The 26576-nt window shown below is 50.2% G+C and overlaps 1 long non-coding RNA gene across 1 annotated transcript; it reads left to right on the top strand.

The window, feature by feature from the left end:
* Positions 1–3859: 3859 nt before the first annotated feature.
* On the top strand, positions 3860–23917 carry LOC140698892 (uncharacterized). Its single transcript, XR_012076895.1, has 16 exons — positions 3860–3934; positions 8638–8737; positions 9042–9162; positions 9428–9626; positions 11218–11334; positions 11753–11927; positions 12046–12127; positions 15362–15448; positions 15783–15942; positions 17037–17124; positions 18855–18983; positions 19327–19459; positions 19847–19900; positions 20208–20370; positions 22138–22247; positions 23643–23917. It is a non-coding gene; the product is annotated as an uncharacterized lncRNA (long non-coding RNA).
* Positions 23918–26576: the final 2659 nt, after the last annotated feature.

Below are 26576 nucleotides of genomic sequence, written 5' to 3' on the forward strand. Positions count from 1 at the left end.
CTTCCAAGGTCTCATTGAAATAACCAGAAAGGTTTTAAAGGAAACTAACAATAATCTGAGTTGTATTTATTGACATTACTATATGCTAAGAATTCAGAGGTGACTATGGAGTTGTCTCCTCTTTTATGGACCTTATTTTCCCTTTGGGGAGAAAAATGACATAGTTGGGTATCTTGGTGGAGGGAGGTGTTAGTCTGTTGCAATTAGCCAGGAGAGGAGATTAAGAAAACAGTGAAGGGTGGGTGAACTTTTTAGCTGAGGACAGTCTTGTTCACTTGGCTTTTAATTGCAGGCTCAATGAGCTGTCACTGGAGGGAATAGATCTTACGGAAGATGGACTTAGCTCAGGCCTCTTTGGAATGGACAAGTGAACCTGGAAAAAGACAGTCAAATCTGTGCAGACATTAAAGTTCACTTGAACGTGCTGCATCCCTGAGCCAAAGATAGGACAAATATGCAGCAATTCTTGAGGACAGAAGAGTGGTTTTTAAGGTTCTCCAAGAATGAATCCCATGGAACCGAGATGGCCAGTTGTCAAACTGAGACTTTGTTCTTTGGACGGTGTACCCAGCAAGGGTATTGGCCTTTTATATGTTTCCATTTGTCTTTAATACATGTCTGTTAATGAGGGCATGGGCACAAATGTTTGACACCTTGTCGAGGCGATTTTGGATACCTGCCTAGAAGCACGGGCACAGTTGCGGCTGCTTCATACATCTTGCAGCCCATCCCTTTCCCCGGCTCCATGATCACGGCAGAGTGGTTCCTTGTTGACCTGTCCGTTTCCTCTGTGACATCATAACCCATGAAAAGACCGGAGCATATTAACTTGGCTTTGTTAAATTCAAAGAAACAGATCAAATATGAAGTCAGATTTGTTCTTTCCTATTTCAGTAGTACCATGGAGACAGCAGTTTGGGCAGCTTTTTGTAGTGTCCTGGAGGCTTTCTCTCTCAGCTTCTGGGCGCCTCTGTTGAAAACACTTCATAGCTCTCTGGCCTGCTGGAAAAGCACTCTGTCTGTTTTACCCTGAAGATGTGTTCTGTTTATAAACTCATCTCTACTCCTTGGAAAACAACTCAAGAAAAACTCGGTTGGTTTTCCACCAGCCATGGGCAGGGGTGAGGTAAACCGTGTTATTATTTCATAAAATAATAGTAATAATAGTAATAGTAATATTAGTAGTAGTTGTAGTAATAGTAATAATAATAATAATAATAATATTAATATTAATAGAAGTCTTAAAACTGGACAGAGCACATTGGAGAGAGTCAAAAAATGCTTTCTGGCTTAAATCAAAAGTGATGACTAGTGATTCCATGGCTGCTGTATTTGCTAAGCTAATTACTCCTTTGCTCCATTACATATTTGTTTTATCTGAAAAAGAAATACAAGGAAATGGTTTAAAAAAAACTCAGAGAACAAAAATACACAAGTGAAAGAAGTTTTCCCTCATCCTCTGTTCTTTCAGCCCTCTCTGGAGATGCCTCTGTTTACTATCCTTTGGGTGCTTTTCCAGATATGCTTTGCACATTCCCACCTATGTATGTAAATTCCTTTAAAATTTTAGTTATTTTTAACTTAAAGGGGTTTAAATCCTCAAGTGGCATCTGGCCGTGTAATATAACAGAACAAATCTGACTCCATATTAGATTTGTTCCTTTGAATTTAACACTATGCTCTGTCACCTAGGTTTCATCTTGCTTGTAAAACAATGTTGCCTAGAGCCTGAAATAAACAGGAGACCCTATTCTGAAGGCTCTGACCTTTAAGGATATTTAACACTTTTTCATTCATTAAAAGATAGCAAATTGCAGAATAGAAAATAACGTTTCTTTTGTTGGAGGTTTACAGGGATCTGCCCACGCAGATAGCTGCAAGAAGAAAGGATTCTAACAAGAAGGAATTCCTACACTAAGAAGTTTGCACTAACCAAGCACATAGGAAAGGAGCCTGAATTGTGACTTGGGGAGATGGTTTTCCAGAACATTAGTTTGCCATCTAGGTCTACAGAAACTTGCTATTCCATGCCCCAACATCTGGTCTCCCAACTTATTGGCCTGTCCTGCACTGAGGAGAATTAATTTGGACTTGGTAACACTCCTATCTACCTAGAAAGCTGGGCACTGGAGCTGAGTGTTATGGAAACAGGCCAGCCAAGACAAAAGCACCAATCGGAGTGTTGGAGTACTCAGAATTATTATGCCGGTGGGCTCAGAGGGGCTTCGGCTCCGAAGTTTTGAGTACCTCCAAGAAGTGCACATGAGGTTTTAAAGGCTTAGTTACAAGTAAGGGGGGATTAGCCAATAAGGCTCAAAGAACAAAAAGCAAGGAATAAGTACACTGGAGCTTATCAATTTGTAATAGATCACATTACTGACACTTGTTGAGCTTGGAATTACGAGTTAGGTTGTTAGGCAAATAAACTGACACTAAACTTCAGATTTACGAGATAGCCCAGCAGAATTTAGATCAGTAAACTGACACTTATCACACTTAGATTTGTGACTTAGCTTTTTAGCCCAGCTGGACTTTTCCTTCACATGAGGACAGCTCTCCCACACCCAGGGAACTACTGTGAGCCCTTGATGTTTCCACTAGGGTGGGGTATGGTTTACCCAGGAGGGATGGGGACTATGCACCAACACTCAGGCAGTCTGCTCCGTCTGGGGCTCTGATCTTGTACCATCCAGCTCCCCGCCAGCCCAACACCTGGGACAGTGGAGCTAAGGCAGAGATCCTGCCTGCCTGTTTCCCAGCGTGTAAAAGGGGAATATGTGCTCTTCACAAGGTAGTTCTGAGCGACAACACCTGCGGGTGCTTGGTTCTCAGAGCAACAGAAAACCCAGCTCCGCGTGGGGGCAACGGGTGTGATCTCCCTAGGGTTTCTGCAGAAGCATCGGACGGAGGGTTGGATCACGGTGGTAAAATTGAGCTGCGGGGCTTGAAGGGTAACAGAAGGGTACAGAGGCAGGTCTGCCGCCTAGGGATGCCCCAGAGGTAAAGCTTTTTTTCTCCAACTCCTCTAAGACCCTCCCTTCTCCAGATCCCTTCCTTCTCTCTGCTCATCCTGTCCATCTGTATCCCTCCAATTTTCCCGTCCTCTCCACCCGCTCCCATCTTCTCCCTCCCTCGCTGTCCCACCTTCTCTCACAGAACCCAGAGAGGAGCGCTGGCCCTCCTGCGCATGCGCAGTCAGTGCCAAGTGGTCCGCTGGTTGGGAGCTCCATATCCGAGCCGGGGATCGGGCCCAAAGGCTTCTCAACTACGTCGCCCGGTAGGCCTCTGGTTCCTGCCTGGGGTCGGGGCCTCTGACTGTGGAAGTGCAAGGTGGGGGGCTCCTGGGAAAGGGGTCAGGCGGCTGCGGGAGGGCGGTCCGCCTGTCACAGACCCCAAGGGCGCTAGTCAGCCCGTGTTCAGATGAATTGCTCAGGCCAGACCCCTCTGCCAGCGCCACCTGCCCCGGCGTCCCGGCCACAGTGTCCAGGGCCTGGTGTGCACCTGCCACCTCTCACCCAGCCGGGATCCCCTCAGTCCGCGGCTGGCGTCCCATTCCCCTCTCCCTCCCGCTAGTCCTCTCCTCCCGGGCTTCCTCTTCTCGTCCGCCGGCCCGTCCCCGCCCCTGGGCGGGCTGTGTCCCGGGCGGGCGGGGTCTGCGGATCCGGACGGGGGCGGGCGCCTGGGACTGGGGCTGGGGCTGTCCTCCGAGCGAGGCTGCAGCCCGCGTCCCCCTCCCCGCTTTCCCTGCCCCGCGACCCCGGGGCTTCCCTGCTCTCCCTTTCCCGCTCCCTGAGGACCAGCTCTGTGGCGTGGGCGCTGCTACCTGGGCTGAAAGCCTCCGGCTCTAACGCCCAGCTTCTCCTGGTGGAGTCGGGAAAAGGGAGCGTCACTGCTAAGCGAGGTTCTGTCTCCCCCCTCCATGTTTCTGCCTCAGGTAAGTACCTTGAACACTTTCAGGTGTTATGATGGCGGTGCTTGTTGATGTCACGTGTTTTTATAGTGAGAGGGATTGCAGTGGTGAAAGCAGGGCTTGGTTCTGTTAAAAATGTGCTGAAGGCATGAGGCTGTGACATCCTCCTTCCTTCCCTCTCCCAGGGTGAAAGGAGTGATCCTCGATTTTCAAAAGATAGTTACAGTCCCTAACTAGCCCAGCCCAGCTATTGTGTGTTAACAGGAACAGCACCACCAGAGGCCTTGGAGACCCAGGGATATTGCAGTCCTAAAGTGCTCCTGGCATAGTTTGGCTTGTTAAGTTTTTTGTTTTTCTTAAATTGTGGGACAGACTAGTGTATAAACTGAAAAGTAATTGTCAAGAAATAATTTTCATAGGACAGTTTTATTGTGATATAGTTCACAAACCATGAATTCCATCCATTTAAATGGTACAATTCAGCAGCTTTTTGCATATTCACAGTGGTGCATCCATTATTATTCCAGAACGTTTTCATCACTTCAGAAAGAGCAGTGGAAATGAATGACCTATCCACCCCTCCCAAGTGGTGGTTCTAAAGAAATTTCTTGGCTATTCCTGACCATAAATTAACTTGTTATATTCCAAGAAAAATCTGGTAGGAATTCTAACCAGAATTGAAATGAATCTGTCTATCAAAACAGGAAGAATTTATAACTTTATGGCATAAACTTCTTCTACCCATGAATATATCTGGGACCCTATCTTTTCATCTGACCAGAGCCTGGCCCATGTGAAGTTCTCACTACTTTTTGGGCTTGTGAATGATGAGATTCTATACATCGTTAGTTGCAACTGTAGCCTTTCACAGAAGAGAAAAGTAACCTCAGTGAAGCAAGTGACTCTCTGATGGTCAGAAAGAGTGACAGCCAGTGCTGGAGTGATCCAGTGGACTTGGTGTTTGCAGCTAGATTTCTCGACCACCTACAGTTAAGGGGATTAGAGAGTTCTTTTATTTTTCCTTAATGGCGTTGCATTTATTTTTACTTATTTTTTAAAATTATTTTTTATTTAAGTGTAGTCAATTTACAATGTTATTTTCAAGTGTGCAGCAGAGATTCAGTTATAAACATATGCATATGTATATATATATATATGTTTTAGATTGTTTTTAGTATAAATCACTACAAGAAATTGAATATAGTTCCCTGTGTTAAATAGCAGGTCCTTGTCATTTATTTTATATTTACTAATTTGTATCTGTTAATCCCCCCTTTCCTGCCTGCTAAACACACTTTGCATTCTATGTCCATGTGTCCATTACTAGGAGCACCGTTTTTCCTAGTAATATATGCTCTTTTGCTGCTTTCAGTTTCAGTAATTCCATCTTATCTGTGGGTGCTTTTCTTCTGGTGGCCTTAATGTGGTTTGCACACGTGGTAATAGAGATCTGTATTTGGGAGAACCCCAGGCCTCGTGTAGTCCCTGGTACAGAGTGCCCACTGAATTGCTGCTTGAACTGGGAAAAAAGCACAGTAAATGTTGGAATTTCCACTATGGTTGAGAATTCTATAACCTCTTTTGACAAACTTAATATTGGCTGCACCCATTCTGGGTAATTTGGTGGAAATTCATGTTATGGTGGTGAAGAGACGGGGCCTTGTATGCTTCTTCTCTTTCTGTTTTCTAACACTCATTCTCCTGGGCCTTCCAGATCCTCCCCTAGAAGTGCCAGGTCTGGCTTGGTGCTGCACTGAGGCAATATTTGTTAATAAGGCCCTTTCCTCATCTCTTCTGAGCCTCCGGTTTTTTCTCTGCACAATGAGGGCTTAGACTAGATAACTACTTTTCAGTTTCTTTTAAAGCCATGTTTCCTTTGAGAAACAGAAAATGCAAATCTCTCCTCTCAAACCAACCCTTTAGATTTTGAAAAGTCCTCCAAGGAGTGACATAGCTCTTTGTGGAAAATGAATGTGATTGTGATTGCAGGTGACACAGAAAAGACTATTCAGAGATTGATTGCAGGGAGAGGGCAGGAAAGGGGCAGTATGTCACACTTTCTAGTGTGAGCACTAGAGCAGGGGCTTGGATTTAAATACGGTGTCTGACGTGGCCTCTCTCTAATCTTGTAGAATGTGATAAACTTCTCTACCTCAGTTTCTTGATGTGTCAAGTTGGGGTGATAATATTTTAAGGCTTTTGTGAAACATTATGCACATAAGCCATTTGTGTATGGGTAGAAACAAGACCTGCTAGGGATTCAGGGATTTGTTTAAAAAAAAAAATCGTGTCCATAGCACTCTGTCTGTGTGTATTTAGTAGTTTCTGAAGGGTGAGGGTGAGTCTAAAGTCCATCGTGGGACAGGTGGCCCATGGTTCTCTGTGCCCCTGAATGCCCCCTCCTCCCCAGTCCTCTTCCTCAGTCCAGGATGAAGTTCCCTAGTAGATTTACTCAGAGGTCTTGTGAAAATGGCTATTCATTTTATTGTTTCACCAAGAAGGACTGCCATCATGACCTCAGCCCTCCCCGGCCGCCACACCAAACCGGATCCCACCCCGGTCCATGTCCACTGGCCCCGCCAACGGCGCTGCCGTACATTTACCGTCTGTGAGACGCCGCCCCAGAAAGGATGTCGGCCGCCAACTGACGCGGCCAGAACTAGTGGCCCGGCCAAGCAAGCCGCCATCCCCAGCAGCAAACACCGCCATGGTCCCGGGCAGCTGCACACTTCCGGAGCCCGCTGCCTGCCCCAGAAGCGCACGCCAGCCCGCGAGGAGCGCGGCGTCTTTATCCATGGCAACGCCGCGGGGCCCTGCCCTAGCGCTTGCGTCTGCGTCCTCCCGAGGCTAGACGTGGGAGAGCAGAACTTTCGGAGCCAATGGGAGCCAGGGCGCGGCCAGGACGGGGGTGGGGGGAGGCTTATGGGGCAGCTGGGCGGGGCCGGGGCGGGCGGGGCCGCGCGGAGGTCCTCAGCTGCAGGTGGCACCGGCCGGAGGCTGGGGCAATGCTGCCAACAGTGGGCGGGGCGGCGGGGCAGCGGGGCGGGGGCACCCTCACCTGTCTGTGTGCGGGGCTCAGCCTGGGCTCCGCGGCCTCCGCTTGCACCGGAAGTGGACCCAGGCTACCTGTGGGCAAGATAGAGGACTGAGCCCAGGCAGGCACGGCTGGCCAGGTAGGGCACCTGAAGTGCAGATCCGCCAGGCCGGCTGCCGGCCTTGAATACGCGCTGCTAGGCAGTTTCCAAGAAGACGGGATCTGTCCCAAGAGGGGAGGTAGGGCAGGGTGCCAGATGCCTGGTTGGGTGCGGTCTTACAGGAGAGCCACGTTGAGAGGGTGCAGAGCAGCCCCTGTGTTGGCGGGGCTAGGAATTTGGGGTATAGGGTGGGGATGATGTGTGCCATTCCCTGTGGTCTCCCAAAGAACTCGCACCCCCAAGCAAAGGACCCTGCTCCCTCCACCCTTCACTGCATCCCCTGCCTTCCCCAGCACCACCGCCCCTGCCCCCGGAGTGTCCCATGACCTCTCCCCACACCAGGCACCGTCCCTGTTACAGGTACTTATCTCCTGGTGGTTCCAGCCCAAGGGTGGGGGCTGTATCTAACCAGTTAGGATGCCTGGAGCCTTTGTATGAAACCTCAGACTATAATGCAGGCGTGCACAGAGGCCCCTCAAACAGGATTCCCTGCATTCCCTCCCCACCACGCACCCACAGCGCAGCTGCCACACCAGGCCAAGCCTGCCGGAGGACCGCTGTTCCCTCTCCTCCTGTCCCTGATCAAGAGTGCACCGCCCACACTGCTGGGTATTTAGTGGGCCTTAGAAGAGCAGCTGGTATTTTCATGGACAAATATTTGCTCTTTTGGGAAGAGTTGAGTGCAAAGGGATGTAGGGTATGCCTTTTCTGTTGTCCTGGAACTGGTGACTAGGATGCAAACTTAAGTCAAAGCAGTTTTTAGAGAGAGCCACAATATATCTTACCCAAAGATCACTGTTCCCCTACAAAGGCAACACCACCTGGCGGGTGGGGTCCTGGTCCCTCTTTCTGGAGGTTGGGCTTTGCATCCTCCAGCTGGGACAGAGCCCGAAACAGCTCTGAACACGCTCCAACAGGCTTTCCCAGCACAAACTGCCTTTATTTTGAATCTGGCTGAAGGAAGCAGCTGAGAAATCTGGGTAAATCTTCCTGGGTGTAACCATGCCTTTTGTGCTGAATGAAAGAGCGGCTCTCCACATGCTTACATCTTAGAACTGAATGTGTGTCGAAGCCTTCATGCATGTAGCATGTTGGGAACAGCGTTTCATGGTGAGGGGAACTCTATAACTTACATGTGTATGGGGAAGCCCTCACTCCAACAGGGTTTTCCTGCACAAACTGCCTTTATTTCGAAATTGGCTCTTGCTGAGAAATCTTGGTAAGTGTTCTTAAGTGTAGCCATGCCCATTATGCAGGATGAAAGAGCGGCTCTACACTTTTTCACATCTCAGAAATGAATGTGTGTTGAAGCCGTCATTCATGTAGCGTGTTGGGAACACAGAATTTAGTGGTGAGAACTATGTAAATTACATGTCTATGATGAAGCACTCTCTCGAGCCGGGTATTCCAGTGCATACTGCCTTTATTTCGAAACTGGCTTCTCAGAAGCCTGTGGTCTCCACTGCAGGTCTGTCTCCAAACCCAGGGCCAGCATGGTAACTCTGCTCCCCCTGTCTATTCTGGAAGTTCTAGGTGTCCTCCATGGCCCTTCCACCATTATGTTTTTGGAAAACCCCGCAGATGGAATGGGCCTGAGAACAGGAGAGCTGGATGCCAGAAGCCACTGCCCAGTGTGAGGCTCCTGGGAGGGGCATCTCCTCTCCGTGGGCTCTGATCTAACCTCCCCTCTCCCCCACCCCCACCCCTCTCCTCCTGCATTTCCTGATTGATCCCTGGATAATGGTCCATACCAGGAATGACCTGGGAGAGGTTTTATGAGTCTTTAAGTGGAAAAAAAAAAGAAATCTTTAGACAAGTTACTGAAAGTAACTTCCAGCTTTACCGGGAAAGACCTCATTCCAATGTTTAAGGCTAGTTGACAGGGTGTCAAATTGCTTAACCACTCACATCTGAGCAAGTGCTACCTCTCTCTCCAGCTCCCCGCAGCATCCACCTGTGGCAACTTGGCCAAAAGAAGGCAAGAAAGCTCTTTCCCCTCGCCAGCACCAGCGTGGCTTTGGAGTCAGTGGAGGCTGAGAGAAAGAGCCCCGCCCTGAGGTTTGAGGGGCCTCCAGCCACAGCCAGAGGAGCGGGGGTTTTCAGAGTGGCCCAGCAGGGAAACCAGGCAAGGCCACCTGGCCCAAGTCTTCCCTGCCCAGAGAGCCCCATGAACTGCTTTGGGCCACACTCCCCGTTTGGGCCCCCTGCAAAAAGATACCACGGGAGCCACACCTGAGAAGGCAGAAGGACAGCCCTTTAGCCTGGGGTCCCAGCAGGTGTGTCCTGTGAGACCTGTGGCCACATAAGTTCCTTGTCTCTCCAGGTCACTGAAGGGACTGTGCTGGGCATCTTGGTGGTCAGGGACATGGGAACACCTCTAAACTCTGAAGAAGGACAGAGAGACTCTTCCTGGAAGCAAGGATTCCAGGGAGACACCTTGCCCAGAACTGGGGGACTGTGTCCTGAGTAGACCCCTGGGAGGCAATGTGGGGCTGTGGGGTCCTCTTCTGAGAAGGGAGCAGGTGAGTTTTCCGGGGGTGGGGTCCTGCTTTGTCCAGATATGTCCTTGTGTAAGACTCATTTACAAACACCTCCAAGTCCACCTAGGGGTGGCCCCAGAGGTGGGGGTAGAGGAGGAGAGTGAAGGGTGCAGACTTAGGGCCCCCTGAGCCACCCAGGGAGCCAAGGGTCAGTGGGAACATCTTGGGAGTCTAGTGCAGGGGTGGAGGACGAGCACTAAGAACATGCCAAGTCATGCAATAAAGTGACCCGTGACCACGAGACACAGGTGGCCGTACACCAAAAGAGGCAGATAGAAATTTAGACCCAGGATCTGAGAACCTTGAGAGGGGCTGGAGGGTCCCAGGAACCCTCAGGAACAGCTCTTCTAGGGGCACAGACATCCCAATACACACATTTCTCATGGAAGCTTTTTGGGGTGCAGAGTGAGTTACCAGGATCCTGAACTTAGTATGGAATCCCACCCCCTTGTTCATCAAGGTACCTGGCAATAAATTGCTGTCATTTGTCCCTGGACATGCACAGGGGAGCTGACTGCTGTGGGGGTCACTGCAGGACTAGAATCTTCTGGTGTCTGCTCTGTGACCACAGAAACCCAGGGGGATTTCTCAACGGGAGAACCTGGAGACCATGCCTGCAAGGACCACCCTCATGGGATGGCCAAGGAGCTCGTGGTACCCAGGTCACCAAGTGACGAAGTTGTGAGGTTGCCTGGGGTATCGTGGGGGCATGTAGATTTCTGAGGTCAGCACGTGGGCCCAGCACTGCTGGATGGTCTGCACAAAGAGGGGCCTGCCCTCCTGATGATGGCTCTTAACACCTGCAGGGAAACTGCTCCCAGGGCTCCTGGAGGTCCATATTGAGAGTGTCCTGCCAGCCTTGTGGGGTCACCTTCCCCTGATGCAGAAGCAGACCTCTCTCCCTTGAGGCCCAGGGGACACCTGGCTCAGGTGCCACCTGTGTGCCCTGGACACGCAGAGCCCCAGAGCTCTGGCACAGCCTGGGGTGTGGTGGTGTCCGGGCAAGAAAGGCCCTGGGAAGGGGGTCATTCAAGGGCAGAGGCCACTCTGCAGGGATGCTGGACCTGGCAGCAATGCACTGCTTCAGTACTCCCTTGGGTTGGGTCTCCAACCTGTGGGATGGAAGGGCCACTCCTTCCTGCGGTGCAGTCGGGGGAACTAGATCCATCGTCAAGGTCAGCCCTGAAAATGGAGGCTGCGCTACCTCCATTCCTGGAAAGAAAATCAGTCCCCTCCAGTCCAGGTGATTCAGAAAGTCATTCAGCAATTTTCGGGGCCTCCACTTTAGGCTTTGAATTAGAGCTGAGCGGCTTAGGAGGCCAGATCCCTGTCCGTGGCTCCAGGAGCAGGCTTTCTGCTGGGGGACAGGATCCTCACAAACACCTGTGTCTTTGTGGGACACTCCCCTCTGACAAGCTGGGAGGCAGGGTGCAGTTGTGGGAAATCGTGTTTACATGAGCAGAGGGCCACCATGTGGTGGGGGCACAGGAGACTGTGAGAATGAGTCCCACAGCCTTTCTGGAATCAAAAACTGGCAAATGTGAAAAAGTGCATAATTTGTTTTATTGAACAGGCTGCTTATGTACGTTTGGAGGACCAGGTTCAAGGACTCAGCATCCCTCCAGGACAATAGCCTCAAGAGAAGAACAGACAGAGCAGGAGGAGATCTGGGGTTTCTCCCAGGAATGAGGTGGAACAGGGATTTCTGCAGATTTGCAAGGAGTCCCCGACCACTGAGCATGGGGTTACAGCCCCACGAGCCCCTGTCATGTTTGGCTTGGGCTCTGGTTCTGGCCTGCTCATGTATTCTTCCAGCAGAGTTCCAGAAACTCAGAGGGTGGAATTAGAGGGGCTGCGTTTGGAACCTAGTGAGGAGTTGGAGGGTCCTTTATATTGAGTCCCTTCATCCTAATCACCGTAGCTGAAGCCCAACACCCCCCAGGCCCCCATGGTTGCCGTGCAGGGAGAACAAGCCTGGCAGGCGACCTAGAGGTCCCACTACTGTGTCCTTCCCTTGTCTTCATTCCCTTTCACCCCAGAAGGTGTGATTGTCTCGTGTCATGGTGGCCTCCACAATGTCCCTCCCAGTAATATCTCTTCTCCATCAGGTGGGGTTCCCAACCCCGCTCAGCCTTCTCTGCATGGATGCTGAAGGACCAGGCCCACCTGAAGTTCTGAGCTCGAGCAGTAAGGTGGAAACAAAGAAACCAATGGAAAAAAGAAGCAAGTGATTGTGGCAAAGCTCCCCACCACAGAGAAGCTGCCCTGAGTGGAAGGGAGAGTGTGGGCATGCCCGTTTGTTTCCTATCTCCCAGTGTTCTTAGCTTTCTTATTGCCTACCTGCATGGTTACAACAAAATGATCTGCAAAACTGAAAATATTTACTCTCTCGCTTTTACAGAAAAGGCTGTCCAGCCTCTGGTCCGGTACCAGGCAAGAGATTGGAGTTCCTTTCCAGTTTGGAAACATCTTGGCAGGCCCAGGTTTGCAAAGGTCTTTAAGAGTAGTTACGGAGTTTTGCTTTTAAACTTTTTTACGGCTGTATATACTTGTGAGATGTGGTTGTGATGTATAATTCTGAGCCGGGATTTTCTCAAACTGTTTCTCACTTCTTATACCAGACATTCCTAAATTCCAAGTGGAACTGCATATTAAGGAAGCCATGGAATTTAGCAAAAGGATACAGATCTCATTTCCTTTTAAGCATCGGTGTACCTCCATCATGGCAGTATTTGTTATGTGTTATTGATAGGGGAACTAAGTAGTAAACAGATTAATAGAAAATAGGGGATTTTAGGTACACAGGTTCATCTTTTCAACATTGTTTGTAATATTTGCAGTTTAAGATGACCATTCCTGAGAAACAGGCAGCCTCTTAGAATGAAATAGCATTTCCTCTGAACCATAATTAATTTTTATTTTGTAGACAGCAGGAAGGGTAATAACACATCACACATTTGGGGACGTCAAAGAGAAAATGTAACTTTCTGGGAGCGCACTCCCCCGCCTCCCCCTGCCCTTTTTACTGTCCCATTCTCCCTGGAAGGCTCTTTCTTATCTTCTGCTCATGGCTCCAGTAACTCTTTCTTCCTCCTAGTTCCTCAGCTGGTAAGGTTAGTTTTCTACTTTGAACAAGCAAACAAGCCAACAGAAGAGAAATTTCACAAGCAACTCCCAGCACATCCGCTCGCCTTCTGATGTCTGTGACCTCACTCTCGGTGCCCCACCGCTTATTAAAAGTGGCATCGAAAGCCAGTTCCTCCAAAAGTCCCCGAGGCCCCATCCCTCCCATCTTCTCTGGGTTGTCACTCCCAAAACCATCCTCTCTTTCACTGCCTCATCTATTTTGTTCTCCTGCTATTTGACACCATCAGTATATAAACGTCCATCCTCTTAAACCAACAGCACTCCTTGACCCTAATTCACCCCCACCAATTGCCACCCTGTGTCTTTGCAGCAAATCTTTAAGGAGTTGTTTAAACTCACTGTCTGCATCTTCTCTTGAGCCATCCCCTTTTACACCCATTCTGGCTTTTCGCCTGATCCCTCGCTCTATGGAAACTGCCCTGTCAAGGCCATCAGTGACCCCATGTTGCTAAATATAGTGGTCAATTTTGACTCCTCATCATGCTTGGCCCCTCGGCAGCATTTGACCCAGCTCTTCCATCCCTCCTACCCCGTGTTCCTGCTTCACTCAACCTCCAGCTCATCTCTCTGTCTGTTTCTGCTTTTGGCCTGCTGGCTGGTCCTTTGCCAATGTCTCCTGTTTTTTCCAAACATATACTGTGGGTGTTCCCCAGGGTGGGTTCCTGGGCCTCTCCTCTCTCTCTCTGCTATTCCTTTGGTGGAAGCAACCCAGCCTTGGAAATTGGCATGCCATCAATTTCTCGATTTCTCCAAAATTCCCTGATTTCCCCTTTCCATCTGAGCCTTTATCCCTGAGACTCACATCACATTCTTTTCCTTTCATTCATCTTGCTTTCACATTCATACATATGTTCTACTATGAAATTACTTTTCCAAATTTTGAATCAGTACATATATATCATGTAAAATGCTCAAATATGTATTATTTCCACTAAGATGCTAATTCTGCCTTAGAACATTTCTGCACTTCTGTATTTATGTGAATAAAGCGAATAGTATTTCTACAAGCCTCATAGTTAAACACTGTTAGTTTGGGGCTATTATGTAACATGAAATAATGGTACATCAACATAGTCGTTTTTCATTTATTTTTATGTAACACCGAGATGAGGGTTTTGCCCTGAAGACTGGTTTTATTGAAGTTTTACCTACGTTACGGACAGTCAGTTTATGTGAAAGCCCTCATTTCTCCCCTTTTTGATATATGCTCCATTTGGCTATATATAACATATAACTTGGCATGAAACAAAATTCCCAAATCATTCACATAATACAATTAATATGTTTAATTATATTTTTTAAATGTTAAAAAGAAAAAGAAAACAGATTCCTCTACCTATTAGGCACTTCTGTGGCAATATGTAACACACCCCTTAACCATGACATTGAAGAACTGAGCTGATACCAGCCCCTTTCCACCTGCTCAGCCCCACCTTTTCCCATCCCCTTTCCCATCCGGAGAGGACATCCCTCCCATTGTCCAGGCCCAGATGTTGGAACCATGTCCTTTCTCTCTCTTTCTTTTACACTCACAGACAGCAAATCCAGCTTGTTAGAAAATTCTGGATATTCTGTCTTAATTAAATACCTGCTCTCTGCTCCCCGCCCTCCTAAGAGCCACCTTCAGCCTTTCCTGGATACCAATAGCCTTCTGTTTCCATCTTTGCTTTCCTACAATCTCTCATCCACACAGAGTCAGAGGGAGCCTGTAAAAACATACATTGGGGGTGGTGGGTGTTGCTCAGTGGTAGGGCGCATGCTTAGCATGCTTGAGATCCTGGGTTCAATCACCAGCACATTCATTAAAATAAATAAATTACTTCCCCCCAAAAAACACAAACACAAAAGCATAAGTTGGACTACATCACCCCTCCCCTCAAAACTCACTAAACGGGTCACCATGTCATTAGGAGCCAAAGTCGTCACAAAGGCCTCAGGACCCGGCGTGCTCTGCCTCTCTGCCCACACTCTCCCCCTCACTCTGGGGACCTCTGGCTCCGGCTCTTCCTTCTTCCTCCGGATCTATTCTGCTTCAAGTTCATTACTCCGTGAGATCTGCCAGGATTGCCTTATTCTCTCCTGCCTGCCTCCCACCCCACCGCCATCACCCGAGTTTGCTCATATCACTCTTTTTTAAAAATTTATCCAAACTCTTGCTACCCCAACATGCTGCCTGTTTCCTCTGCTAAAATTCTGAGCCCCCAGTGATGGGGAGTCATGTCTATTTTGTTGACTGATAAAGCCCGAGAGCCTTGGGAACGGTCTAGTTAGGAGATTCCCGTATGTAGTAGGAGCTTATACACATTTGCTGAATGAATGTAGATGCCCTGGTCCAATCCGATGGAGCACTTCTGTGACGTGCTCAAAGAATAACTCTCCTTTCCACCTGAGAGGGGGTGACAACTTCCCTGGTGATTAAAGGCAAGAAATTTTTGCTTTATGCTGTTAACCTTAGGCGGGGAGACTGGGGGATCTTCATATATATTTTTAAATTTGGTTCACTCTGCAGTTGGTCTTTGGTCTCTGTATAATTTTGAGAAACTCTTTATGAGTGATCATTCTTTGATCAGATTGAACAGGTTCCAGGGGGAAGGACCAAGCCTGTCCCATCAGCCATTCTATGTGTCTTGTCCTGGGACCCAGTGGATGCTCAGCATGTAAGTGAACCGACAGGAGTGAGTGAAGAGATGGGAGCATCTCATTATTGTGGCGGATCTCTGTCCAATGCCTTGAGATTTGGGGAAGGGTTTACGAGTGCAGAAGGGAGAGGTCAGGTCCTCTGTGCTTTTCCTGAGTGCCCTGGCCTTACCCATTCCCCCAGCCCCCTCTGGGCAGCCAAGCCAAGGAGCTGGGCCACCAGGGGTTGTGCTGATCAATAATCCACCTTCACCCCAATTCCGGGGGTAGGTACACATGGTTGTAGACACTGGAGTCAGGTCCTTGGAGGAATTCCTCACCGAACTATGTTTTGGACCTTTTATTTTTCTCTAGAACCTCCAGCTGAAGAAGATTGTTTTAGACACATGAAAGTTGAGGACACCTTCTGTCCCCTCGCAACCCAGGTGGGGCTGGGAGTCTGCTGTTTCTATAGCCGGTGGGCTCGTGTTGATTTGGGCATCCCTGTGCCTGAATTCCTGCAGTACACTCGGTGGTAAGGTTGGGGGTGCCTGGCAGGGAGGGAAGCGGGTTGGGAGACTGTACAGCTGGGCTGATGTTAAGCTGGGGTGAGCGGGAGCTTGCTGATGCATGGCATCTCGGGGCAGGGAACTCTCCACACTCAAGAGGGGTTCCCACTCCCGCAGGGTCCCTTTGATCAGGGTGCTGGGCTGTCAGGGGACCACAGGGGTCCCAGTGAGGATTAGGGTGCCTTCAGGCAATGGGAAGTGTGGGGTCCAGTGGCAATTGAATTAACTGTGCACCCAAACCCAGCCCCCACCTCTTTCAGCCTGTTTCCTAATCTGCAAAACTGGAATGTTATTAAACATCTCACGGGGTCATTGATGGGCTGGGACAGACTAGACAGTCAGGAGCTGGAATTCCTCTGTCCCCTGATTGTTTGCCTTCTTTCTGACTATTTGCTCTCACAAGCTCAGTCTCTCTGTCTCTCGCTCTTTCACTTCTAAGTGACTCTCATGCTCTGGTTTCATTTGATTTCCAACCACCGCCCCTCCCCTCCGCCAAACTCCAGATGAGTGAACTTGATTTCTATGTGTCAGTTCCAAATTCCCAGGAAAGATGCTCTGTCACCCTCTGGATCTGCTGTCCAACCCATGAGTTGTGGCCAGAGGAGCGAGTCCTTCTGGGACCAGCAGAGGGTCTCTGCCGAGCCCCCAGCCACCACTGTGGGAGCACATAGCTCTCCGTGGAGGAAGTACTGGCTGTGACCTTGTGTCACTAAGTGTGAATTTATGTCTTCTCTTGAACCACCTTCATCCTCCTAAACAAAGATGAAAATTAAACACTCCCGGGATTTGTGTCATGGAACACTCAGGGTGGGGGCTAATGGGGCTGGAATTTCTGCTGTATTTAAGGGGCTACACTGAATCCCCAACGAGAGCCTACAAAGGGAACAGCACCGGCCCCACCCGGCACTTAGGGCGCTGAGTCTGCGTGACGGTGAGCCAGGCTTCTGACCACAGCTCAGGGGTCTGGTCTGACCAGTTAGCCTTTGAAACCAACCAGCTTTGGATTCCTCAATCCCACCCTGAGGTTTTACCTGAACCATCAGCTTCTGTATCTCTGAAGACAGATGCTGAGGACCCTTCACGTAAGCCGTTCGCACAGCCCTGTTCAGGCCTTTGTGCTGCACGGTCTGCCCGGCGAGCTGACCGAGGTTGGTATTTTACTGATGTTAGAAGTAGTCTGGTTTCCCGATGTACTGTTTCACTGAACAAGCAACAGAAGCCACTTCTCGCTGATAAAAGCAGAAAAGGGACATAATGAAAAGATACTGGGAGGGTGTGTGGAGTGGCCAGGACCGGAGCCAACCCAGGAGCTGTAGGAGGTGTTAGGGAGCCCCAGGCACCAGGCTGGGAGGGGTGCTACCGGGCCCCCTGCCACCCCAGAAGGGACCCCCCTCCACCCGACCCTCCACCTCACTCACTGCAGGTTCATGTCCCGGCAGGGCCAGGTCACACTGAAGCCACCAGCACACACCTCAGTGGGGGAGCTGGCCCCGTCTGAGCTGCGGGCGTGCCTGGTGTGGGGAGAGGCCCAGTTAGAGGAAGGCAGTTCCCCTACTGTTCCGAGTTAAGGTGCAAGTCAGTGCCCATCACTCAGGAGAGCCAGGCTGGACGGACCTCATTGTGGTGACTAGGCTGTCTGAGTTCACTTATTACTTTCTACGTTTGAAGGCCCTGGAGGGAGAAAAAGTGAAGGTTCTAGTACTTATTTTGTGTTTCCCACGTACCAGGTGTGGTAAACAAGCCACTTCAGACAAGGCCCGGAGCAACCACGTAAATAGGCCACGGAGCAAGTCGTGCAGTCAGGCCTCTGTGGTCCCGAAACCCGTGTCCCCATCGGCTCCATAGTTACCAGTGGAAACTAGGGGGATTTATGGGACTGTGTGCTCCTGTGAGGGCTGGGATATGTGTGTTTAAGTCCACATCTTCAGAAACTCGGCTAGAACCACAGCCACTGATTGCACGGTGGCAGAGGAAGGGAGGATTCCAGCCTCTGGTCCAGCTCGTGTGGAGCTCAGAAGTTCTTCCTCCTGTCCTGAAAATAACACCAAATCTGAGGGAGCTGCAAACCCACTGCTCTTCTTAGATCCCAGAAGACTGAGGGGGAAAGCTGCTTCCAACCCAGAGAGGTTGCAAAGGGAACAGCGGGCAGGCTTGGAGAGTCACAGCTCCCAAGGCAGAACCTGCTTTTGTAAGAACCCCGGGGGCAGGCAGATTTAACAGGTCCCTGAGGCCAGCAGGAGGCTCAGTGTGGGGAAATCAGAGTGTGACAACTCCAGCGGGCCAGTCAGAGGGGCCCCATGCTCTTTTTCATGTATTTTACATCCAGGACCGTGTCCTGTTCTCAGAATGAAGGTCAGAGGATAACTCCTCATGCTTCCTGCCTGGAGAGGAGAAAATAACTGTATTGAAATACACCCAGAACATTCTGTTTCATTGGGGGAAGTTGTTTTTTGTTTGTTTTTTTAATGAGAAATTATTTTACCAGAGCCTAACCAACCTGGGAGAAGGGAAATCCCTTCTGTGTCACCCAAATTGGGGTGGGGGGAAAGAGACACACTTGTGGAGGTCACAGCTCAGGGCACAGGCTCAATGAGAACTAATCACAGGACTGCAGATGCCCTGCTCTGTCCCGCTCCCCCAACACCTTACCTCCATGTCAGTAGGGCCCGTGTGTAATAACAGGAATAATACTAACAGAAGTAAATGTCTCAGGAGTGTCTAGGGAAAACCCAAAGACAGCGGGGAGATGAAAACAAGGACACACAGGCTGTTTTAGCCTCTCACACCAATAGCTGTAGCAAACTACACACAGCCCAGCCCCAGTAGATAAACAGACAACCTCACAGAAGAAATTATTTATTTTGGTTCTCTTACCCAGTGCATTCCATGGTGCATCCTCGCCTAGAATTGAGTGGAAGCAAGTCCATCTCAGAAGGGACATAACTGAAGAGGGATGGCTTCCCAGACTCTGAGGGGCAGAGAGAGCACCAGCCTGGGTTAGAGAAAGGTGAGGGGTGGGGTAGGGTGTGGGCTGCCTTCTTCCCCATATAAGGAACCTTCCTGAGGCCAGCACAGTAGGAGGGAGGGCCATGGGGTGGAAGCAGCCAGACTTCATCCTGAGAACTGTTGGGATGCCTCAAAGGGACCATTCAGGTGCCCAAACTGGGCCCTGATTGAGGGAGCCAGTCGGTCTGACTCAGAGCCCAGGACTGAGGTGGGCTCACAGCAGGCCGGTATTACTTGGCCGGATCCATTTCACTTCTCCGAAGCCCTGTGTAAAACATGAAGCGTGGACGGCCTGGTGAGCACAGCTCTGCCCTCAAGACCGGTTTCAACTCCTCTCTTCCCAGAGAACAGCATCTCTGAACCCGTCCTGGGTGACCTCACAGAGATCACCCTAGTGGCCCAGGCTAGTGACCGGGAACATGTACCTTCCTGCAGGCAACCCCTGACGTCCACTGATGCATCATATACTGGCAAAGAGTGAGTCACTGTGCATTGGTCTAACAGCAGAGACTCTGCCAAAGGCCCAAGAGGTGGTGTGTGGGACATGCAGGGGTGCAGGAGTGTAAGCAGTGCAAAAGTGTAACTGGTGACAGGGGTGCAGGGGCTGTGGAGGGCGCAGGCATTTCAGGGGATGTGGGGGTGGAGGGATGCAGAATTGCAGAGAGTAGCAGGGGAGCAGAGGTGCAGGGAGTGTAGGGATGCAGGGAGGTGCTCAGGGACCTGGCCAGGATAAGAAGGCAAGTGCACATCCTTGCAGTCAGCCTGACCCCGGTAGGCTATTGCAATGCTTTTGGGCGGCGGCGGCGGCGGTGGCGGTTGGGACGCTGCCCGGGCAAGCCGATCGATTTCTTCTCTTCCCTGCAGCCTGGCCTGGGGTGGGGCTTGGCCGCCGGAGATTCGCCAGATGTTGCACTCCAGGTAAGCTTGCTCCTGGTAGGTGGGGCCGTTAGGTCAGAGGGCGGTGGCAGCGGCAGAGGGGCGGAGCGGGTCTACCCCTGGTGAACGGGTGGAATAGCTGCCTTGTCCCGGCTGCTGGGCCTGGGAGCGGCCTCTTCTTCCCCAGGTCGCCGGACACTCCTGTCCCACTCAGCTTGCTGAGTGCGGAGTAGGGGCGGGGCCGTTAAGGTGCGGGACCCACGGGGGGAGGGAGGCTGCCGCGGGGGAGCCGATCAATTCGCTCCGCTCTCCCCGGAGGCGGAGCCAGGGGCGGCTTCTGCTGCCCTAGAGGCGGGACGCGGGTCTCCAGATGAACTTGCTCCTGGGAGGCGGCGGCGGAGGCGGCAGGGGCAGGGGATGTGTTCCAGGGAGTTGCTCCATTTCTTCTCTCCCCCACGGCCTGGCTTGGGGCGACGTCTGCCGCCGAGGATTTGCCTGAGGTCCGACTCCAGGTGAGCTTGCTCCTGGGAGATGGGTGCGGTGCGGTCAGGGGGCTGTTAAGGTGGTGGCTGCAGGCATAGGGAGGCTGCCCCGGAGGAGATTGTGGATTAGCTCCATGTCTGCACCGCGTGGCCTGAAGGCGGCCTCTGCTGCTCCAGGTCCCGGGACACCCCTGTCCCACTTTGCCTGCTGGGGGCGGGAGGCAGGGTAGTCAGGGTGCAGGGGTGGCGGTGGTCGGGGGCCTGCAGCGGGGGAGCGGCCCATTTGCTCCCATCTTCCCCGCGTCTTGTCCTGGGGGCGGTCGCTGTTGCCCTGTGTTATGAGACGCGTGTATCCTAGTCGGCCTGACCCCGGGAGTTGGACTTGGTACTTTGGGGGTGGTGGCAGCAGCGGCAGGTTTTCCCATGGAACTTGTCCATTTGCTCCCACTTCCCCCCATGGTTTGCCCTGGGGGCGGTCCCTGTTGTCCCAAGTTCGTCGGACGTCCATCTCCAGGTCAGCCTGCTCCCTAGAGAAGGCCACTGTGAGGTCATGGGCAAGAGTGGTGGCTGCTGCGGGGGTAGGGGCTGCCTTGGGGAGCTGGTGGATTGGCTCCCGTCTCCCCGATGGCCTGGTGTGGGAGTGGCCTCTCCTGCCCCAGGTCACCAGACGAACCTGTCCCACTCAGCCTGCTGGGGGAGGGGCGCCCTGGGCGGTGCCTTTAAGGTGCGGGGGTGGCGATGGCGGGGGTAGAAGACCTGCAGCGCGGAGCCTGTCAATTTGCTCTCCTCTTCCCCGTGACCAATCCTGGGGGCGTCCTCTGCTGCCCAAGAAGCCGGATGCCCGTCTCCAGGTCAGCTTGCTCCTGGGAGACGGGCCCGATGTGGTCGAGGGGCAGAGGCAGTTGCGACGGCCGGCTGCCCCGCCTAATGGGCCACTTCTTCTCCTCTCCCCTGACCTGGCCTGGGGACGTCCTCTCTGGCGCAAGATTCGCCTGACACCCCACACCTGGTCTGATTGCTCCTGGAAGGTGGGCGCGGTGAGATCAGGAGGTGGAGAGGACAGGGCCTGCCCCTGGAGAGCTGGAGGATAAGCTCCAATCTCTCTGCAGGCCTGACGTGGGGGCGGCCTCTGCTGCCCCTCGTTCCCAGGTCACACTTCTTCGGGTCATATTTCCCCGGGGTTGCGGTAGGGTGCGGGGGCGTCGGGGTGTTGGCGGGGGTATGGAGCCTGCCGCTCGGGAGCTGGGGGTTTAGCTCCCATCTTTTCCGCAGCTTGGCCTGAGGGCAGCCTCTGCTGCTCCAGGTCGCAAAGCAATTTCCCTGACAGCTTAGCCACCGGAGGTGGGCAGGATGGGCTGAGAGGGCTGAGGCAGCCGCCAAGGCAGCGACGGAGGGGGCTGTCCCTGGCCAGCTGGTCAATTTGTTCCCATCTCAACCTTTGCTGCCGCAGTTTCGCAGAACGCCCTTCTCCAGTTTATTCTTCTCCAGGGAGGTGGGCGCAGTGCATGCAGCCCGAGGTCTGGGCTCTCCCTTGGGAGGGGCAGAACTCTCTTGTTCTCCTTTGTCTTTATTCTTCAGCGAAGTGGTTACTGGACGCAATTCTTAATTCTGAGAAAGTGTAGCCTGTGTTATGGAAGAGCTGCTGGACAGTGAGGTTTCTGGGTGGATTTTCACATCAGCTGATGCCCCAGGCAGGCAGGAAAGCTATTACTCAGAGCTTCTTAGTCTGGGGTTGGGGATGGCCCCGCCATCCTCACCATGCTTTTTAAAAATGTGTTACTCCCCTCTTTTTCCTAGGTGACATTTTAGGTTATTGGGTCTCAGATTGCTGACACACTCATCCCTGTTCTCAGACATCTTTTAAACTTGGGTGAAGTGATAAGTAGGGGAAGATGATTTACTGAAAGGTAAGAATACTTAAATTCGCATTAAAGCTACATTCTGTCAATCTTTCTAAAATGATTTTCCTCTGATTCTAAATCCACGACCTAGTGAATGTTGTACTCCTGTGTAAATTATTGATCTTCACATCACATTTGTTGAGTGGTCAACGAGATTTGTTAATTAGATTATTCCTGAAAGGAAAAGTTCAGGCTTTTCAGAGTTCCTTGTCTGATGTCACCCAGGCAGTCACAGTAGAAGACAGAGCTGATATAAAAATCCCTCAGCTGCCTGAACTGCAAAGCTTCTGGGATTACTGATCCCTGAAATGCAGGTGACTCTTGATGATAATCTGGGGGATGGTTTAAATGATCAGATTCTTCCAGTCCTATAAATGGGTTCCGTGGCCCCAGCCCCGGGAGAACTGGACATAAGGGCCATATCGTGTGTGGTGGGATGGGAAGGCAAGGTGTAAGAGCTGGAATCACTGAGATTCCACACTCGCTAAACACAGACTCCAGAGCCTAATTGTTGTCAGGTTCTGTTCTGGATTTGAGAGTGTGTTCATACGTGATTCTTGCCCTTCTGGAGTCACTGCCTGGGTGGAAGTAACCTATACATAGATCTGTGGAGGATGACATTTAAGTAGATGGGCTGTTATGGTTCTCAATGTGCCCAGGCTTGCTCTTCCAGGCACTCGTGGGACTAACGCGAGTCATGTTATTCACTCATTCACTGATTTATTACCCTTGAATTGATCACTCGTCCCACAGTAAGTGAAACAAGGTAACAGGAAGCTGAGTTTTGTCCCCTCTCCTATCACTGATAGTTTTTCAGTCGGGCGCCCTGCGTATGCATTGTGAAACGGTGGTATTTCGTGCCCAATGGGGCAGCACTGTCAGTTCTGAGAATCAGGGGAGACACATGGGTAGGACAGCACCCTGACACACATGGCACCCCCCATCCCGTGAGACAGAATTGTCGATGCTCAGGTGACCCGATGTAGACTGCGGTGCTAAACCTGAGCATGTTTAGTTATCCTGGTGGCTATGAAAATACAGACTACCAGTCGCTACCTCTGGAGACTCTGAGGGTGTGCACCCCAGGATTCTGCATTTTAAGAAGCACTTTAACGAATCCTGATGAAGAGATCTGAGTGTCCCACGGAGAAACACTGGTGTGCGAGGCACCAATATTGAGGATTCTCAGGGAACGATGTCTTTTTAGGATGGTCCATGGGCCCTCACTTTAGACTTTTGCCTTGGGTTTAATTGTATGTGTTCAGAAGTGATGTCTTTCAATTCCAGTGCATGTCAGCATGCTCTGTGCAGGGATTTACTCTCAGTAGATGGCAAAAACTATGATTCTTCAGGTCACCGCGCTACACTGTGAACGATATTTTATTTTGGTTTTCTTTGTAGCAATGCAGAGTCTCCCGAGAAGAGATTTAGACTCAACAGCTTTGTGTCAGACTTTGGAAGACCGCTGCTGCCCAAGGTGTTCTCTGGCAGTGCAATGACGAATCTAGGTCCCTCTTTCACTGCTACATCAATGAAGTGGACCACTTGGACAAGGCCAAAGCTGGTATCCCTACCATAGCCCTTTACAGTGTTATTCGGCTCCAGGAAGCCATCAGATGCAGCAGGTGGCCAGAGGAGGAGCCGAACAGACTCATGAAATGTGACATCCCCAACTTTATCAACACGGACCAGAACTCTGCCTTTGTGGAAGATGATTTCCTGATTTTGTAACTACCGATTGTTCTAGAAAATAAGCCAGTTGCCCAGAACTCCCACAAAGACTTGAATTGAGAAACGTGCTTTCTCAGGTATCTTTCTGAAGATGTGAAGTCTGTCTTTGTATGGAAGGAAGTCCCCTTTCACAAAACTGAATGTGTTTGTGTCTGAGAGAGGGAAATGGAGACAGAAAGACGAAGAAGCAGAAGAGAGCCCCCTCAGAAGAGATCTAGTTAAGGTGAGTTTTTGTGCCTTTAAAAAACATTTGGGGTTTTAGGGGGAACAAAGTATTTACACTGTCTTATTCTCCTCATTGGAAACCTTGGCCCCGTCGTCAGAGTCAGCGGCCTTGAACGGGGGTTGCACGCTGCGTTTCATCTGGCACTGCGACTTCCACGCTCTGCCTTTAGCACGTTGCTTTGCCTGTCAGGGTTGCCACCCTTTTAACTGTAAGGTGAGGAGTCTGGAGTAGATGATCCACCCCAGCTCTGCTGTTTTGCAAATTTCTGATTTCGTATTCGGATGAGTCTGGGATACACCCAGATCAGTATAAACCAGGCCCTACCTCCTGCCTATTGCTGGGGCATCCCTCAGGTCTGTGCCTTCTACTCAACACTTTACTGAGCCCAGCTTTTGTCAGGAGCCCAAGTGCCTACCGGGATGGCAGGGGACTTGTCTTTCGTGGTCACGGTGGCCAAGAATTCTATTGGTGTGCTGAAACAACTCTTCTGAGATCCTCCACCCACCCCTGCTCAAACCTAATGACAGCACTACGGTTCCTTTCCTAGGAGGAGAATCAATCCATGGTGCATTTTATGACAATCCTGTCCCCAGGGATGCACGGAAGTTTATCAGCTGAGTGAGGGGAGGTGCCTCTGTGTCCCTGTATCTCTGTCTGCTGACAGTTCGCTGCCACCGGCTACTGAACAAGAAAAGTGCTATTCACCATGTTGTGTGTTTTCCAAATGTGTAGGTGATGGTCTTGTGGCTCGTGCGTGGGCTTTGATTTGGGATGGTGAAGGGCTTATAAATACCTCATCAACATGTATTCGAGGTGGCTTGGTGCCACACAGATGTGATTCATGAAGGCATCAAGCCTGCACACTGGTTTGGAAACAACTTGGTTTTGATCATTCACACTGCATGCATGACTCGCTGCTAATCTCTGGGTGGTTTTTTCATTTCAGATTTATTCACCCCATGTCTTGCTTAAGCTGAAAAATACATTTATTTCACCAGAATATTCTCTGATTCTTTGTTTACACACATCCAGTTTTTTTTAATTCCTTTAAAAATGATTCTGTGTTTATAATGCCCCCTAATTTCTATCATCTCTATGTTGCCAGTGGCCTGAGACATGCACCAGATTTGATGCCGGAACAGTTCCACCAAAAGAAATCCCTTTGCCGTAATATCTTTTGAGGAAAATATTATTCTTTAAGGCTCTAACAGTAAATCGTAGAAGAAAGCATGGAACATTTCTTGTAGTTAATACATGTTCATGCGAAAAGAAATGATATTTTCATTAAACAATGTTGATTTTAATAACTTTTACAAATGTGAACATTATTATTCATAATTTAAGTAACCAGATAAAACCACAGTTATTTATTATGAAGATTGAAAACTATTTACACGGTCTCTTAATTAGAAGTAGCTTTATTAGAAGACTGAAGGGTATTTAAAAGATGGAAAAATACCCATGATGACACCATCATTTTTATTAACTAAATATCAAGAACTGTGCAGGGATAAGATTTAACCCTCTGCAAACTGCCAAGTTAGCATGAGGTAGTTTGTGGATGCTGCCAGAGGACAGGACACTCCCCCAGGATCAGAGACAAAGGACTTCCTGCCAGCACAGCAGGCAGCCTGTGGTTCAAGTTCATATTGGTTCCTGAGTTCCTTTCCTATTGCTGTTGTAACAAAGGACCACAGACTCAGTGGCTTAAAGCAATACACATTCATCTTCTCACTGTTCTAGGGTGCAGTAGTGCAAAGTCAATGTCAGTGGGCTAAAACCAACGAGTGGCCAAGGCTAAGTTCCACACCGAGGCTCTTGGGAGGGATTCGTCATCCTACCTTTCCCAGCTTGCAGAGGTGCTCACACTCCTTGGCCCAGGGCCCTGTGTCACTGTGACCTCTGCTGCCACTTTACATCTCTGTCTCTGACTATATAGATATAGAGGAAGAGTCTTCTACATCTGGTATGGACCCTTTTTCCTACGTGGACATTGTATCCCTATTTATGTGCAGATGAAAACCCCTTCCCTCCAGGGTGCGGTGGCATCAGCTCACAAGATGACCACTCTGGGCTTTAAGTGTCCTCTTTGTATTGTCATCAGGGAACTTCTCTCTCCATAGTTAGCTCTGTGTTAATTTGTTGTTATATTTTACCCAGAATTACTGAAAGTTTTACTTAAAAGGGATCCTAATTAGCTCTGTTTACCTGTTTCCAGAGCTGAAAGCTTCAGTTCTAGAGTATCAGTTTGATTTTTCCTAAAAATACATTCCAGTATATTTCTCTGGTGAAAGTCTCTACCCTGTTATCTATTGTCCCATCATTTCCTTATTTTCTTGAATATATTAAAAGTATTTTATAGCCTTTATTGGTAACTC

Source organism: Vicugna pacos, chromosome 10 (assembly GCF_048564905.1).
Source record: "Vicugna pacos chromosome 10, VicPac4, whole genome shotgun sequence".
Classification (NCBI taxonomy): domain Eukaryota; kingdom Metazoa; phylum Chordata; class Mammalia; order Artiodactyla; family Camelidae; genus Vicugna; species Vicugna pacos.